Raw genomic sequence first — 18,373 nt, 5'->3', positions numbered from 1 at the left:
AGGTGCAATTCTTTCCTGGAATACCACTATCACATACAAACTATGGTAATTTTAAATCACATATTAATTGACTATCTAAGGAATTAAATGCTTCTTTTGCAGTGATCTTTCATTGTGACACAGGCAATTATCTTCATAGACAGAAATCTATAGCTCCCAGAACTGCTGGACAATTAGTGAGAATTAATAAAAATCCACACATTACTTGCTATTGCAGTCATAGATCAAATGGTAAACTAACACTGACTATCTCTCCTCAGAGAATAAGTGCTGCAAGTTTCTCTTTAAAATAATTCTGCTAGTAAAATGGTTTTGGACCATATATTTCATCATCACAAACGGTTCCTGTGTGTCACACTGGAAATCATTTCACCAAGGTCCCCCTTAATTAAATTTGTATGTATATTTGTTTCTTTTGGGGGCTGCAACTAGATATTTCTGCTTGTGCACAGTACATAGATTTGCTTCCACAGATCTGCCTTCTGAACCTTTTAGGATTTCATCTTCAGATTCAGATTTCCAGAAGCATCTGAACAGCTCTAGAATGACTAACTTGGTGCTTAATTGATGTTCCCATATTACAATCACCAATCACTTAGGTTGAACCCTTAATTTATCCAAATGTGCTCGGGCATGATAGGATCTGCCCACACGCTTCCAGTTCAAATGGTGAACAAGAGTAGAATTGTCTAAAATAGTTAAGGTTTTTATTAAACCTACTGAAAGTTAGTCATACTTAGGTTCCTAATTGCATCTGGATCTTCTGAAAATTGTACTACAAAGAAAAAAATCTACTAATAGCTTAGGGCCTGGTCCTATAGTCCCCAAAAAGTAAAACTCCCATTATATTTCAGTGAAAACCATACAAAATATTATAGAACAAAGTTTTTAGATAAGAGTGGTCCCAGAATTATTACACAGCACCAACAGCCAGGAGAGGAACAAAGGTCCAACATAGACTGAGGTGGAACTTAGGACATCCCATGTAGCTCTTCTGTGTTTCAGTGTGGAAGCCTGCATCCGTTTAACACTGTTTATCTGCAAATACTCCCTTTCTCTTCTCTTGTTTCTTAACCCCTGTTTCCCACTCTGCAAGTTCTGTTTTACACCCCGTTCCCCACAAGCACAGTATCTATAAACTTTCAAACTGCTCTTTGCCATAATCAAGCAATCTTTAATCAGTGTGAAACTGGAATGTAGAGGAATGAAACAGGTTTGGGAATGCCACTTTGCAGACTCACCAATTTCAAGATGTGTCACTGGTGAATTCCATAGCCTGAACTGGAAATAAAGGTCAATAAAGAGCCCAGCAGGACACAGAAAGTCTATTTCTGTCCTGGCTTTAATTAATTGCAGTGGCACAACTCTTGGTTAAAAACATTAATAGAAGGCACTTCACTGGGTATATGTAAAGAACTAGTTAATAAAAGTGCTAGCACATGGTGATCAAGACTATTCAACTCCAGGTTTCTGGCACTCATAAAACTTACTTTTTGAACACTCAAAATTGGTTTCTAGTGGCCATTTTTTACATCAGTTGTTCACACTTAAATGCCACAAGAGCTTTCAGCATGAGTAAGGAACACCATTTACAAAAGCCACTTTGGCTGTACCAACAATCGTCCTTCATTCTTTTTTATGAACATTTTAGGAAACAAATTCTGCTTATATGGGAACAACCACAGAAAGCAAACAGTAAGTTAATACCCTCAAGCCTGCAGAGCAGTAGTAATATATTTTAGATAGGTGGGATAACACTCAACTGAATAACCAGAGCTGTGGCACAGAAGTATTTATCCAGAGATAGATCTAACCACAACTTCCACCATATCAAGCATACATCTGATCTGTGCAAATAAAATGCAATGATTTAACTGATACAATTGGATCAACTTTTCCCCCCCCGCCAGGAGTGTTGTTTTAGACATCCTAAGCCTGCCTACTTTCTACTTTCTCCTAATCTGATATTACTCCCAAGCCAAAATTCACTCAAGCAGCTTTAAGCCTTTCTCTCAATAGTGACTTTAACTCAGAAGACTCAAATGCTTTTTAGCTCTATTTTATGGACATCCATGGAAACTAGTTTTGTTAAACTGGGTTTTATTAATTTTCTACAGTTTGATGGCAGAATATTATATGAATACTAATCTCAGTAAACTTACTTAAATCCATCTATAAACAAAAAAGTGATAATATTGTTAAATATATCAATGAGCAATACAACAACAACAAAAAAAGACTAATTGGTCTGTGTTACTTCCTTCATAGAGAAAGTGCTCTTTTCTCCAGTTCCAGTGACTACTTTTGAGATGTCATGTTCATAATCAACTTAACTTTAAAAAGTTATCTACCAGCCCCTCTATTTTCTTTCATTTCTATATTTTGTTTCTATTATTTCCTTGTTTCTAATTCCTATCTGAACTCAGTCATCCCTTTTTTGTGCCTTTCTTCTCTACTATTCCGTTGTTTTCCTTTGTATTCCACATTCCATAGGTCAGGTGAGCAAAATCTTACCCCAGAGCATTGCAGTACCTGAAAGACTAGGAAGCAAGCACCAAGAATTTAGAAGCCAGTCTATGGACACTCGCTGCTCATAATAGTTCAAGCCAGTAAAAACTCACTTATTCAGAAGACACAAAAAAACCAACCTCAAAACAGAGGCAAACATTCTAAAGCAAAACCAGCAGCCAGAAAACAGGAGAGGCGAGGCTGGAAGGCAGAACCCTGTGGCATTGCGTGTCTGGCTGTCGTATCTGCTTTCCTTCTTCTTTAGTTTCCATCTCGGGGAGTCATTTATTTACTGCATGCTACACCAGACCGATCACTCGATTTGCCCCTTCCGCGCCAGCTGGTTTTAAGGAGCCGCAGGTCTCCGCAGTGCCCTGCAGAGGGCAGGTTTGCTTTGTGAACGGAACTGCCTTCCCTGCCAACAGCCCGGCCTCTCAGGTAGAATCAGAGCAAGTGTCACACTGAAATTCAAAGACAGATTTATTGATTACCCCAGCTCCAGTCTCAAAAAGACAAATACTATAACCATTTCTGCCTGTTCTATTTGTGCCAGCATTCATAGCCACGTTTTCTAGAGGCAACTGCCTGCCATAAACCTATTTTACTCAGTACCACCTTGCAATTTTATGAGACAATCATTTAAAAACTGACAGATTTATTACACATGCTGTGAAATCCCAAGCTTTTCCCTCATGTCACTGTACATAAAGAGCCAATAGCTCACTAGAAATACATTTAGAGACAATTCTGCAAACATATTATTACTACTTTCTTCTCCACATGGAGATTTCACTTCCCTTTGCTCAAGACTTTTACATGATTTTTTTTTTTTTTTTTTTTTTTTTAAGGAGTACACAGACTCCTGGTTTTTTACTTACCCATGAAGCTACTCTGTGATGACATAATTCCTTCCACAGCCTTCACTGTATTACAGATGGAACAGCATGCTCCCAGTATGTCAGAGGGGAAATTTAACTCTTCATCTCAAAGGGCTTAACTCGGTGCTTTCTGGACCAAAACTTCGGGGAAACATGTGCTTAACAGCACAAGTAACATCTTTGGAGGCTCAAGAGACCTGAAGATACCCTAAGTTCTTGTCTTAAGATGGTTCAAGAATACAGAACACTGCATGAGGAAAAAATAGTTAGGAGGGAGGAAGGGATATGTAGGGGGAAAAAGGGATTAAAATGAACAAGGTGTTTGGAAAAGAAATCATTAGATGAGATCACCAGACATAATACAATAGAGAGTGAAGCTTTAGAATGTATGTACTCCAAGAGACTTTTGTATTCCAGACACAATCTTCTAGACCTGCATACTTGAATTCTATGCTAGTCTAACATAAATAGCAAGGTTCTGCTGCATTCCAGTGTGAATTAAAGAGCAAAGATTGTCCTGGTATATTAGCAAACTCATGACATCATATCCTGCTGTCATGCGTTTAGCAGATATATAAAGCCACGCAGGGCCACTTGCTGTTAACTCCAAAGAGGAAAGACCCCAGCTTGTGAGGCACAGAACCGGCTTGAGCAGCTCAGTTAAAAAACGTTAAGTGAAACTACCTCAGGCAATGAATGTCTGTTCCGCCCTTCAGAGGGCAGTGATGCACACGGACAACTCCTTTCCTTCGTAGAGGGCTTTGTGGTATATCCATCACACAGCTGATTTCAAGCACTTGAAAAAACACCTTTGTATTCTAGGAAGCTATTTCTTGCGTTTCTCTGGATGCCAGCTGCACTATGCTTAATCCATCACATTTGTAGCCGTCTACTGCCAAGAAGCGAATACTTTGCTGAGTATTTTATAGCTATTGCATTTTGCAGAGACAAACTGTGACTACCTAGATCAGAATAAATAATAGCAATAAAGACTTCAGTGATTTGATTTTCTTAAGCATATCCAAACCCTTTCATTTTGGAAATAAGACAAGACATGAATGCAAGGCATGCACCTGTCATTTACACAGCAAGAATCTACCCTTATGTAGCCTATTTTCTTTCTTCAGTATAAACTAATACATGTCTCTGAGTTGGCACTGTTCATCTCTATCATTTAAGTTATTTTATCTTACTGTAAGAAAGTCAGAAAAATAAACTGGTTGGATTATTAAAACTCCATTGTGAACATAAATAATTGCTCTATTCATAAAGTGCTACAGAGTCAAAAGGTCTGGAATAGAGATGGCTATATTAGAAACAAAGTGAAGAAAACTCAGATTGAAAATGGCATTTCACAGACTATCTGCAATTCTTTGGTTACTTACAAGCAGTACATTTAGTGTACATGAATAGAAGAGTAGACAGTTTAGTGTTGAAATAAACTGCCTAAGTAGGGATTGATTAAAAAAACGTGAATTAGTCCAGAATCCTATGCCACTATGGTAACATAAAATCCAATAATTTCAATGTTACAGTGATGTTTTTGGAAGGGCTACAAAAGTAATTTGAACAAACCAAGGTAAATATCGTATCAGAACACTGACTTATTTACTTTCTCCAACTTCCATGCACTGACTTATTTATCTGCAAGAAAAAAAAATAATTACATGGGAACTTCAACACCTTCACCCTCCAGTGGTCACTTCTCACAAACTGTTCAAAACAAGTTAGATCAAGTAACCATCACTACAACCCAACAAAAGCAGCAGCAGGGAGTTAACCAGCTGAACCAAGTTATTATTCCTGACACTGGATATCTGCTGTTCTCCTTGTAGCAGCAGAGCATGCTTTGTACTTCTCAATGCCCTTCAGTGACACAGAATTTGAACAGACCTATTTCTAACCAATGCAAGTCTATCTTAATGAGTTTTATATCAATTCTGTAAGTTGTATAGCTCTCGCTTTAGATCTATACATAGACTAATTTGAATAGTTAACCTTCTTCCCAATCTAACATGTACTTGGCATATCAAGCTACTACTTTTTACAAGGTTAGTACTCTGTTAATTAAGCAAATTCTATTATTTCTGCTGTCAAGTGGGGTAATCTTTAACATTCCTGGAACTGTTATGCAGATGAACACTATAGAGTCCAGGGTACTGAAGAACACCACAATTAAAATTCAGATTTGGAATTCCTAGGGATTTGTAACTGCAGAACTGCATACACTGGCCAAAATTTTTAGACCCATGGAATAACCTGAGGACTACAGTGGGACATATGGAGAAGCAAACTGCTGAAAGACAAAAAAGCAGGTACTAATGAAAGGCTGGTACTTTGAGGAATGGAAGAAGGGAAAAAAATTAATATGGACTGTTGAGTCAGAAACAAAACACATTTTTACTGCCTTTCATCCATGGTAACTCTCCCAGACAAAAAAAGAGGCTCAGATCTTACAACTCTGTTCTTCAACTATTTCAGTAAGTCCAACAGTGGACTCAAAGCAATCCTTACATACAAAAAAACCCAATCACCATAAAGACCAAAATAATACTCATTGCTTCTAGAAGTATATAGTAACATCAGCTCTTGGTCACATGCTTCTTACAAAAACTAAATACAGTTATTTCCATAAAACTCCCAAATATTTGTCTACTACATGCAGCAACCATGGGTAGCATCAGGGAATCAAAACTGGTATTGCTAGCACCAGAAGTGCTAAGTCATTGCATCAAATGAGACTTCAAAATTAGCACCTCTTATTACTGGGACGCACCACAGGAACCATGGTCATATTTGATAAAATATTGGAAGCACTGGATTAAGTAGTTTCACATCATGTCCAAAAGTCCTTAGCAGTTTTACAAATTTCAGCAAGGATAAAAAGGTGACAAGGAAAAATAGTGAGAACTTCAGTAAAGTCCTGCTTTGGATCCAGATTTTTATTTAGAAATGCTAACATATTTTCATTCCAGACATACTGTCTGCATTACCAATTCTAACAGCTCATAAAAAGAACATTCATAATCAATTATTACAGAGTTAGAGCTGCATTTTAGCAATAAACTGTGTAACATAAAATATTTTCTTCATAATGGCCAGAATGTAATCTTTTGTAGCCCTTGCCCCACCAGTTAAAGTGTTTTGATCTCCAAAACTGAAGAAAGGAAGAGCAAGGTTTTAAGAATAGAATTGTTCTTTACTAGAATTCTTCTTCACTTAAATTGTTCAAGGTAAGTGAACAATTAAAACCCCCACAAAACAGGCAAAGTTGTTCTTTCAACCCTTTCAGTATTTGGAGTCAGATAAGGGAATCTGATGACTTCATATTCTCAGTGCCCAAGATGGAGAATGAATGATCTTAAAGTGTAAGCCACAGATACCTGGTTTCTATTTCAGTATACTGATTATATAGACATCTTATGTGGCCCAGGGAAAGCAAGTATCACCTCTGTGGCTCTGTTTCTCATTATGGAAAAAAATAAGTTACATGCAGGTGTATTAACAGTTACATAATGCTTGGCTATTGTTACAAGTATTGCAGAAACTTTGTTAGAATATACATTCTATGTAAAGTTTATATTTTTTTATATATATATATATATGTAAAATCAAACTGGTGGATGGAACAGTTTGTACACTAATTAAGTCACTGACTAATCAAATTTACTCTACTCGCATCCTAGTACAGCTGTGAAGAGGCTAACCCCAGCAGACCACCTCTTATTTGTAAGCACCTATATCACACAACTGCAAGTCAGAAGAATTAGGCAGCAAATGTATATGGAGTGCTGATGTTAAGGGAAGAGAAGATCTAGAACTGTGGGTCTGCCATCCAATCCACTATACATGGATTAAACATTCTAAAGGTAATGTTTCTGAAATGCTGCTTCTGAAGAAAAAAACAACAACAAAAAAAAACAAACAAAAAAACCCCACAACAACCAAAAAAACACTCAGCATTTCCAGTTTCCCAGTGACCAGCAAGTGCTTTAACAGAATATTAACAAAAAGGATGGCCATGGACTCATGAGGTAGCAATGTGTGCTCTTTCAATGGATTGTTCTTATGAAACAAATGATGATCAGTACCTTGTAATGTTGACCTTGATCAACAGAAAAAGAACATAATTTATGATTGTTATTTAGTCACAACTTTTATTAATTAAAGCCTCCCTCTTCTTGCTGGAACAACATTCATTACTAGCATTTACCCGACGCAATCACATCTTCAGGTTTCAACCACCTTGAACTTAATGTAAAAATGACTCTATGGTTCTAAAAGCATGCTTTTAAAACATTCACTATGAGAAGGGGAAACATCTTCTTGACTCAAAATATGTGGAATACACTAGCTTTTGGAACTGGATGTACAAAATACTCTTCTATATTATTATAAGATGTTCTCTCATAGTTAGGCTCAAGAGATTGTAATTAACATTCCATTTAGAAAATTAGCAGACATATGAGGATTTTTTCCAAAGAGATTGTTACAGGAGCATCCTACAATAAAGATCTGTTTGCAAACAAATAGTTATCGTACTATGCTAAAGTACAATAGTAAGTCAGTGAGATAGCAGTAGACAGTACTCAAGAATATGCAGCATTATTCATGGCATTTGTAGGTTCAATAAAACAATTTCTTACCATACACTGCAGATAGGTTCTCACATGTAATGCTTCCCATGTTTTTTGTTTGTTGGGTTTTTTTTGTAAATATACATATTGTGTAATACTTTCTATCCAACATGACACTTCTGAAAACTTCCCAGAGTTCTTTTGGTATACCAAGGTCTCAAACAATTCACAGGGATATGTCAAAGTTTGAATTATTCACAAAGTACTAGCAAAAATGTAATATTTAAGGTATAACTTTGCAGTATGACTTCTCACATCTCAGCTAACACAGCTCCACTGCCAGTTCCCATCCTTTTACATATCATCAATGCAAAGCACTTGGAATGGAAATATTAGAGGCTACGTACAACATTATTCTCAGCACTTATCAGGTGTTAAACTGAAGAAAGTCTAAAGGAGGGCCACTAAGATGTCATGTTCTTCAGCATCCCAAGCATAAGAGGAAAGGCTGAGAGAGATGGTTTTGTTAACCCTGGAAAAGAGAAGGTTAAAGGAGGGATCTAGTTGCAGTCTACCACTCCCCAAAGAGAGAAGACCAGGTCAGACTTCTCAGGTGCGTGGCAAAAGAGCAAGAGGCAACAGCCACAGGTTGCAACCTGCAAAATTCCAGCCAACACAAGGGGGAAAAAAAAGGCTTTTCAATGAGAGTGGCTTAGCACTGGAACAGGTTTCCCAGAGAGGTGTTGGAATCTCCATCACTGGATATTCATTGCATCAAGACTTGATCGGACAAGGCCCTGACAACTTGTTCTAGCTTTGAAGTCAGCCCTGCTTTGAACAGCTGTTGTACCTGATGACATCCACATATTTCTTACAGTCTGAATCTATGATTCCATTTTACCTTAAATGGCCATGGCCCTCACTTTAAAAAACAAATTAACATCAAGGGGAAAAAAAAAAAAAAATCAAGACACTACAGAAAAATAACTAATACTGAAGATGAAAATAAATCTTAAACAAAAAACCCAGACACCTATACAAATCCTAGCAGTGTCATGTTACAAAACATTCTTCAAAACAATCTTGAGCAAACCCAGTTGGTAATACCTAACAAGTGTAGATTAAAGTCCATAATTTTAAGTACACAGGACTTTGGCACTTAGTATGACAGTCTGCTGTACTGCAATGACCAGGCTAAGCAAGCTTGATGTAGCTTGGAAGCTTGGAATTTTAGTTCTATTCAAATAAGAATCCTAAACATCTGAACTGTCTACTGAAACCTCTTGCATAATACATTAACTTCCCTCTGAACACATTCTGGCATTCCCCTCTCTTGATCTTGTCTAGAATCAGGAAATACCAAGGCATGATAAATAACTGGATGAATAATTTTTTTTTTAATAAAAAAAAGTGTTTCCAGGTTTTATAACAAAGCCCCTGCCTGTTTCCTCCTAAAAAAAAAGGAAAAAAAAGATTTATGCTTCATGACTATATTGAGCAGAGCTTTTGCAAGTTTTGATGTGACTCAAAGAGATTTACCCATGTGCACCAGCAAGCTGCTCCTGGTTCTCTTGACTGCAGTTTTAGCCTTTGCATATTTGATAAAGGTTAATAAGTTTCTACAAGTAAAATAGAGAAATAGAGAGTCAACTTGGACTGTTAGGGCTTTAACATACTAAGAAAACCCCATGAACAAACAAATCTACTTTCAAATCACTTCTCTGGATTACAAAGACTTCTGATGGCTCCAGCCAAAACTTGCATAGATTCCATTCAGCACTTGGGACCTGTAGAGACCCACTTGGTGCGGGACAGCCCTTGGGGGCTCCAGGCCATCTGCTAGCTTTGCACACAATTGCAATCCAAATGTTCCAATACCAGAATTCTCCAGGTCAATAAGATTCAAAACTGTCTCTCTGTTGAATAAAATTAGTCTCTCAGGCTGAAATGAGTGATTATATGCAAGTGGATGTTAAAAAAATCTGAATTATTACAAGCAGAATAATTTAAAAGATATTCCCATTTATTTATTAAAGACTTGAATGTACACTGTATCCTAGCAAGGCATTCATTACCCAGTCAGCTTTGCCTTTCCTTACCTTGGATTATCTCTACCCTTTTGCATGCATGCCCACCCACCTGCCCCCCCAGCTTGTGTGCTTCAGTAAAATAATGACTATTTCAGCAGGACTTTTTTTCCCAGTGATTCATTTCCCCAGAGAAATCATAAGGTGTGCTAAGAATGAGAATACAGAAAATATTAATTATGAGATATTAAAAGCCCAAGAAAAAAAAAAACAGACTTTATACACTAATACAACACATTCAGGTTCTGCATTTTGTTGCATTGCAAACACAGCAATCCAGTGAGAAAAGGAGGGGGCAGGTTTTTTTGTGCAAGTCACACATTATCATTGCATCCCCACACGTAACATTTATCAACAACTAGAATTGCGTATATAGAGATTTTAAAAGTAAAACAGCATTCTTAGTCTTTGGCTCCTTCTAGTCTCAATGCAAATTCTGTGGTTAATTTATGTGGTCAAAAATTTCTGAAATAACATTCTTCCACTGGAATTTCACACAGAAATAGCAATTGAACTGCTTCATGGAGACCCAGAGGGAGCTACACCAAGGTCAGACATATTCCACAGCATTTTTCATGCCTTCCAAGCCTGCAGAGTTTGTAATACAGGAATAAGTACTCAAAAAACAAAATTATTTTCTTGAAAGATTTGTTCTCTAACATTTTAAAACCTTAATTTTAGAACGCTAAACACAAACATACCAGTGTGCAGCACGGTCTCTCCATTCCACAGAGCTCCAATGCAAATGTTAAACACTACTTCCACAGCTGCTCTGCTCAGCTGCCCTGCTGTCTCCCTCCATGGTTCCCAATGTTTTCACCTGAATTCATCTAGCTAGGACCTCAGCTGCATCATCCAATGCTTGCTGACTCTCATAAAGCTGTGTGTGTGCTGCCAACAACTTCAGAATGATTTGTACCATCAGACACATCTGGTCTCCAGTTTGCACCTTGCAACTGCACAGGAGACTCTTACTCCACTCCATTACAGGCTGTGAAAGATGTCATCCAGCTTTGAAATCTTCTGTGAGAAAACTGTTTACTCCAGTATGATCCCACTAGTGCATCATGCACTTAAGCCTGGGTCATGGGATGCACATGGAGAGAGGAGAACCATGCAAGCAGCTGTCCGCCAAACATCCAAATGCCTCTTCTGTCTGGAAGCCAGTTTGCTGCTGCTGCTCCCACTGGCACAGGGAAGGGGAAAGAAGGGAGAGAGGCAGATGAAAACTGCTGGGAAAGAGGAAGTAGAGTTTCTTGCTGCTTGAAAGAGGCAGTTGCTTGCTAATTGATAGGGAGGAGGTTGTTATTGCTGTGACTAGAATGTGGTCCTGGACATGGCTGAACAGCTGTGGCTTACCAACCAGCCTGGAGACGGCCAGGCTTTCCCTGTTCCCTCTTAGACTTTTCTCAAGCCCACGGTCTCCACCTTCCTCTTTCCCTACCTCTATCTGGTATCACTATTCACATCCCAGAGTTTTGGGACACAAATTATATATTTCCAATCATTGTATTATATTGTCAGTCATCTTTCACATGGGCACAGAAGAATCTGTGAGACTACGACTGGATGCAAAGGAAGACACATGGCATGTGCTTCTAGGATTTGGACAGGAAGTTACAGGAAAGATGTCAGACAGATAGTCTAAGTGTTAGAATCTGGCTAACCCGAACACTAGACTCTGCATTGCTCATTGCATATTCCTAAATTTTCTCTGCTAATGCCACTTGGCATCTTACCATCTGTTTATCTAAATGAATCAGGTAGCACTGTGCCTGACTGCCTTCCTTGCACATCCTTATGCCTCACAAAAGTGGATGGAATCTTCAGTTTAAACTAGGAAACCACTCAGACTGCCCTTCTAGATGCCTTTTGAATATCAAATATAATTTCAGTCATTTGCAAGCCCCACTCCCACACTTCACACACACAGAAGTTATACAGATGAGCAATATGAAACTAATGCAAAGTTTGCTGTTATTGCTGTGTCACAGATATCACCTGAGTGAGCTCCAGGACTGGGGACTCACACCTATAGCATTAGGAATGGGGTATTTATTTGTTCTAGTGCTTTTTCACTCCTTGGAACAAAGTAAAGATAATGTAAACAGAGACCTAAGCAGGAGAAGGCTACAGGCTCTCACAGCCTAAATCTCTTGACAACACTGGAAAATTTCAAATCTCTTGTTAATTCCAGGTATGATTGGTCAGGCATAGGAAAAATGCAAAGCCTGACATTTGATATGATTTCCTAGACCAAATCACAGCCTGTCACTAAATTAAATCAATGCCAAACTCACAACAAAAAGGCAGCATTCATAGCACAGGAGGCTTGGGAACCATCTTCAGTAAGTGACCCATTACTGCAATGACCAACACTTAGAAATGTCTGCAAAAGAGGCTCCATGGCTAACCATAGGTCAGGACAAGGGAGAGGGAAATATGGAGTAGGGTGGAACCCACTGAAAAAAATTAAAGTTAGCTTATACAGTGATAAAAACCTCAAGGAACCTACCTCTGTGAGCAATTCCTGCACTTCCACATTTTCTTTTAGTTATGCCCCTTTCAAAGCTATATGTGACAAACACTAATACCCAAAATACCCATCTTCCGTAATGACGGTTAAATGTAGTAATTTGCTTTTAGTTAATACTGCTATATCTAGCTTATTAAGGTGCTCTGCTTCTGAAAAAGTGTTTGCTCATTAGGGAAAATGGGCAAAAGCATGCTGACCACTGTATTACTCATGGCTACACTCAATCTGTTGAACAGGGCTTTCTTCTGGCCAGTACTGTATAAATATCAACTTAATAACAACAAAGATAAAAGTTGCTAGTGAAAACAGTATCGTGTTTCTTTCTGTTGGTTTTTTTGGAGAGGGATTGCAATCTCCTGAGGCATGCAAGCAACAAAGTGGTAACTCATTAAATACACACAAATGTACGCACATTTCAGCCAAGACTATTGTTACACAAGTAAATACAGCAATAATATATGGCATCTTTAGGCTATGACTACAGTACACCTGCTATACTTACAGCATTTGTTACTTAGAAAAAAAAGAAAGGGAATAAACAACAGGCTAGAAATTAAGATGGGAAGATGGAACAGTAACAGAAGAGCAAAAGAAGTGTCAAAAGGTTTTCAGACCCAGTGGGAAAAACTCTGCTGAATGCCAGACTTAACAGTGAGAGAAGCACTGCCAGAAAGCACCGCATGGAGGCAGTTATTAGAGATGCAAACAAGGGAATACCAAAGAAACCCAAGGGAAGCTGGAGTTGTGACAGAGTAAGCTCACAATGACCATCCTCAGCAGACAGAGACAAGAGAGTAAAAGTGTACTAGTCACCCTGAAACCCTGCATGGAAAACATGGCATCAGGTCTTCAGGGCACCACTGTCAGTCAAAATCATAGCATCTGTAAGTTACTTCACCCTCCAGTAATTCAACAGCTCCTTTCCAATACTCTTCTCCTTTCCAAGCCGTTTATTAGGACTTGAGCTACCTAACTGCCATCCTAATTTACATCTACTTTGAAAACTGCTTTATTGTACTTTGTACTATATTTAATCATTTGTCATTGCAACTTCAATTACCAGTCTTAATATGGAAAATTTCTCATAGACGCTGATAATTTAAGCAGAAAAAAATAGTAACCACATCTGTTAGCATAGTCATGCCACGTGGTATATCAGCTGGAGGGCGTGTGAAGACTGGTACATCTCCTCTTAGCTCCTGATGCGATGGACTGACAGAAGCATGTGCTGAGTATACATATTTTCTGCTGTTAGTCTCAGAGCCAAGTAAATTAACTAGATGATTTGTCAGACTTAACTATTTGGGTTGTTGACAAGAAAATAGCATTCATCAGTAAATAACAATGCATTCTAGTTACTTTTTGAAGAAGAAAAGATATCGAGAAACTGAAAGGTTGAAGTATGATTGGCAGCTTTTTTATATACAAAAATCTTTATTTTCAACTCTTTTTGTATTATGCTAAGCAGAGCTTAGAAATTTCCATTTTGGCCCTTGGGCATTTTTTCTAGTAATTACGACTATTTTGGATTTAAGAATCCCAGAAAGAAGAAAATACTAATCATGGCCAGCCATCTCAAATTTGCTGTGGGTTTGGTTTTTTTTCCCATTACAACTACCCTTTGTTTATTGAGGGTAGGAATTCATTTAGATTGCACTTGGGGCCCTTTTCATAAAGAAGTAATTATCATTACATTGCAGTAATTTAACTTGGTATGCAATATAGCACTTCACACTACCTATGAGTCATCACATTTTCTCGCAAGTGATCCACAATGGGCATCTACCATTATGCATGAAAGGAGTGTGCCACTCCAAAATATAGTGCAGTCAGCAGGAAAATGAGCATGAGCTATACTGAACACATTAAGTGTACAAATAAAAGGGAAAAAAAAGCCTAGAAAATGAGAGCATGGCAGCATATTGCTGTAATTGATTCTTGCAAGTCCTGCAGTTTTCTTAGGTGCTCACTAAAACAATACTGCAGAGCAATTACTGCATTAAACAAACAAAACCGAGCTCACCTCTGAGCTTAGGAAACCTTTTAACTAAGCTCTAAAATTCAGGCTCAAGACTAGAGTAGTTTTTTTTGGTTTGGGGTTTTTTTTTTTTTTTTTTTTTAAGATCTTTTTCTTTTTACTGAGGCAGAAGAAATCTTGCAAGCATCATCATTATATACCAGGTTTTCTTTCAAGCAGCAGGCCAAGAACAACAGTCTTTGCAAAACTGCTGTTTGAGACATGTCATTTCTGCTTGGAGTTTCAAAACGAGGACAGTTTGATTGGAGATACAAATTCCCTCTGGTATTTGGGTATCTTGTTTTTAATTGAGAAGATGCCCTCTCACAAATCATATTAAAATAAACAAATCATATCAGCCAACCATAAAAAAAAGAAAAACCAGAAAAAGTCCATCACATTTCACCATTTTTTTGAAAGAACAATAGCTACAAGATCAATCTTGCAAGAAAATGCACAATTTCCATGAATAAAATTTTTGTACAAGATTTTCAGAGTTTCCCAGGGGACTTGGATACCCAGTTTCACAGCTGTATATAACTTACTCATTTTACCATTGGGAAAAATATTATTCCAGCACAAAAGCAGAGGATAATCCATATTACTAATAGTAGTGACATACACAGAAAATAGATCATTCTTTTAGTGATTTTTTTCTTTTTTTTTTTTTAGACCACAGCTGGGACAATACTCATTCCAATTAGCTCAAGGAGTCACTGAGGTTAAGTGGCTTTAACCAGAGAAATTTATGTGGGTTTTTATTCTCACTCAGTACAACTTTAAGAACAGGCTTCCATTGAACAGCTCAGCACTCAGATAGGTGAATGACCAGTTTGAAAGTACAGGACCACATAACAATACTGCTGTTGCTAACAATAATTCCTCATGCTGCCAGCCACAGGAAATTCCTAATCTGAGTTTTCTCTACTGCTTCTGTAAAAGCTATTTTTGCACTATAAGTAAGCATTCCCACATCAGAAAGGGATGAGAAAACAATCCCATGGCCAAATGACTAAAGCACTGCAAGTAACAAGACAGCTATGAAAGGTGAAGAGAATAGCCACTGCTACTGCATTTAATAAAGTTTAGTGCTTTATATTAAATAATCACTGGATCAGGGACTTACCTTTTGTCTGGTTTAAGAAATATTTCATTATCCTAGAGTGTTTAATTTTTCACTCTTCTGAGAAGGCACAGCTGGAAACTGGCCAGACTGAGGGAGTCTCATTACTATTCCATGGCACATGACATGACAGCAATGGCCTAGCAGCCTCATCCATTCTTTCCTTCCCCACCCCACAACACCAAGCTTTGAGACTTGATGAGATGGGTCCTGAGGGAACTGGCAGATGAAGTGGCTAAGCCACTATCCATCATGTCTGAGAAGTTGTGGCAGTCTGGGGAAGTTCCCAGTGACTGGAAAAGGGAAAATGTAACCCCCGTTTTTAAGAAGGGGGGAAAAAAGGAAGACCCAGGGAACTACAGCCCAGCCAGTCTTACCTCTGTGCCTGGTGAGATCATGGAGCAGATCCTCCTGGAAACTATGGTAGGGCACATGGAAGATAAGGAGGTGACGGGTGACAGCCACCATGGCTTCACTAAGGACAAATCATGCCTAACAAATTTGGTGGCCTTCTGTGATGGGGTTACAGCATTGGTGGATAAGGGAAGAACAACTGATAGAATCTACCTGGCCTTGTGCAAAGCCTTTGACGCTGTCCTGCACAGCATCTCTGTCTCTAAATTGGAGAGACGTGGGTTTGATGGATGGACCACACAGTGGATAAGGAAATGGCTGGATGGTCACACTCAAAGAGTTGCGGTCAGTGGCTCAATGTCCAAGTGGAGACCAGTGACGAGCAGCGTTCCTCAGCAGTTGGTATTGGGACTGGCACTGTTTAACATCTTTGTCAGCAACATGGACAGCAGGGCTGAGTGCACCCTCAGCAAGTTTGCTGACAACACCAAGCTGTGTGGTGCAGTTGACAAGCTGGAGGGAAGGGATGCCATCCAGAGGGACCTTGATGGGCTTGAGAGGTGGGGCCATGCAAACCTCATGAAGTTCAACAAGGCCAAGTGCAAGGTGCTGCACATGGGTTGGGGCAATCCCAAGCACAAACACAGACAGGGTGATGAGTGGATTGAGAGCAGCCCTGAAGAGAAGGACTTGGAGGTGTTGATGAGAAGCTCAGGATGACCCAGCAATGTGCACTTGCAGCCCAGAAAACCAACCGTATCCTGGGCTGCATCAAAAGAAGCATGACCAGCAGGTCAAGGGAGGTGATTCTCCCCCTCTACTCTGCTCTCATGACACCCCACCTGGAGTACTGTGTTCAGCTCTGGGGCCCCCAACATAAGAAGGACATGGACCTGTTGGAGTGGGTCCGAGGAGGGACACAAAAATGATCAGAGGGCTGGAGCACCTCTCTTATGAAGGAGGTTGTTCAGCCTGGAGAAGAGAAGGCTCCAGGGAGACCTTACAGCAGCCTTCCAGTGCTTAAAGGGGGCCTACAGGAAAGGGGGGGGGGGGGCTCTTTATCAGGGCGTGTAGTGATAGGATGAGGGGTAGTGGTTTTAAACTGAAAGAGGGTAGATTTAGATTAGATGTAAGGAAGAAGTTCTTCACTGTGAGGGTAGTGAGGCACTGGAACAGGTTTCCCAGAGAAGTTGTGGATGCCCCATCCCTGGAAGTGTTCAAGGCCAGGTTGGATGGGGCTCTGAGCAGCCTGGTCTAGTAGAAGGCATCCCCACCCATGGCAGGGGGCTTGGAACTAGGTGGTCTTTACAGTCCCTTCCAATCCAAACCATTCTATGATTCATACAAGTCTATGGTATCAGATGGGATTAATCTGAATGTACTGTGGGAACAGGCCAAAATCATTCCAAGGCTGCTTTCTATCATCTCTGAAAGATCATCGCTACCAGGGGAGGACCCTGACTACTAGTAAAAAGGCAGATGAACCACCTGTTCTGGAAAAGGGCAAATAGAGACCTTCAGAGGTTGTTCCTAATCCAAATTATTCTTAATTTCAACTGCAGTCCTCACATCTTAGGTTTGTTTTCTAACTACGATAAATGGGGTCCACCTAAGCAGTGTCAAAGACTCCTTCCTCCCACTTGTAATTCTGTAATGAACACGTACCCAAAATGGACGTTTTGTCTTGACTGAAAATTACCAAAACAACAGAATATTTGAGCTTAATTTTTTAACTGAGCTGTTTTTCCCTGTGCAAATCTTCCTATTCCCAAATTATTCCTTTCTGCTAGTGGTCTGCTCAAATGCTGGGGGGTGCAGCCCTAAATTTAAGAGGTAATATTCATTTGTTCCATTCCAGAAAAATAGCCCTAACATTGTCTTTTGGAGGCTACAAATAAGACAAGTGGCAGAAGAACAAGCCAGCTGTGTTGCTAGCTAGTAGATGACTGTTTCCTAAGTAGGAACCATGCCTACATAAGAATTGAAAGTGGGCTATAGGGTTAAAGTAGAAATCACTGTCATGGCTACCCTATCTAGACAAACAGGTTAATCCAAGCCTGTGTTTGAATTGAAAAGTGTGCTGCAGGAATAGGGCACTGCAAACCTACAATACAGCCAGCCGTATCTGTCTTTTAAGTTCAAAACAGGCTCATTCGTCTCTCAGTTTATGCAATTTCTCTGCTAAACGGATCTTCTAGAGTTTGGCACTCAGGCTCTGTAGTTAGTAGTAACTCGATGGAAAAGAACCTGTCAGGTAGAAGCATTAAGAAAATCCCATTCTTTCTGCTGCCTC

The sequence above is a fragment of the Haliaeetus leucocephalus genome, unplaced genomic scaffold, assembly GCF_000737465.1.
Source record: "Haliaeetus leucocephalus isolate CR32 unplaced genomic scaffold, Haliaeetus_leucocephalus-4.0 Scaffold636, whole genome shotgun sequence".
Lineage (NCBI taxonomy): Eukaryota > Metazoa > Chordata > Aves > Accipitriformes > Accipitridae > Haliaeetus > Haliaeetus leucocephalus.
The sequence above is the reverse complement of the archived record's forward strand: the minus strand, read 5'-3'. Positions refer to the sequence as shown.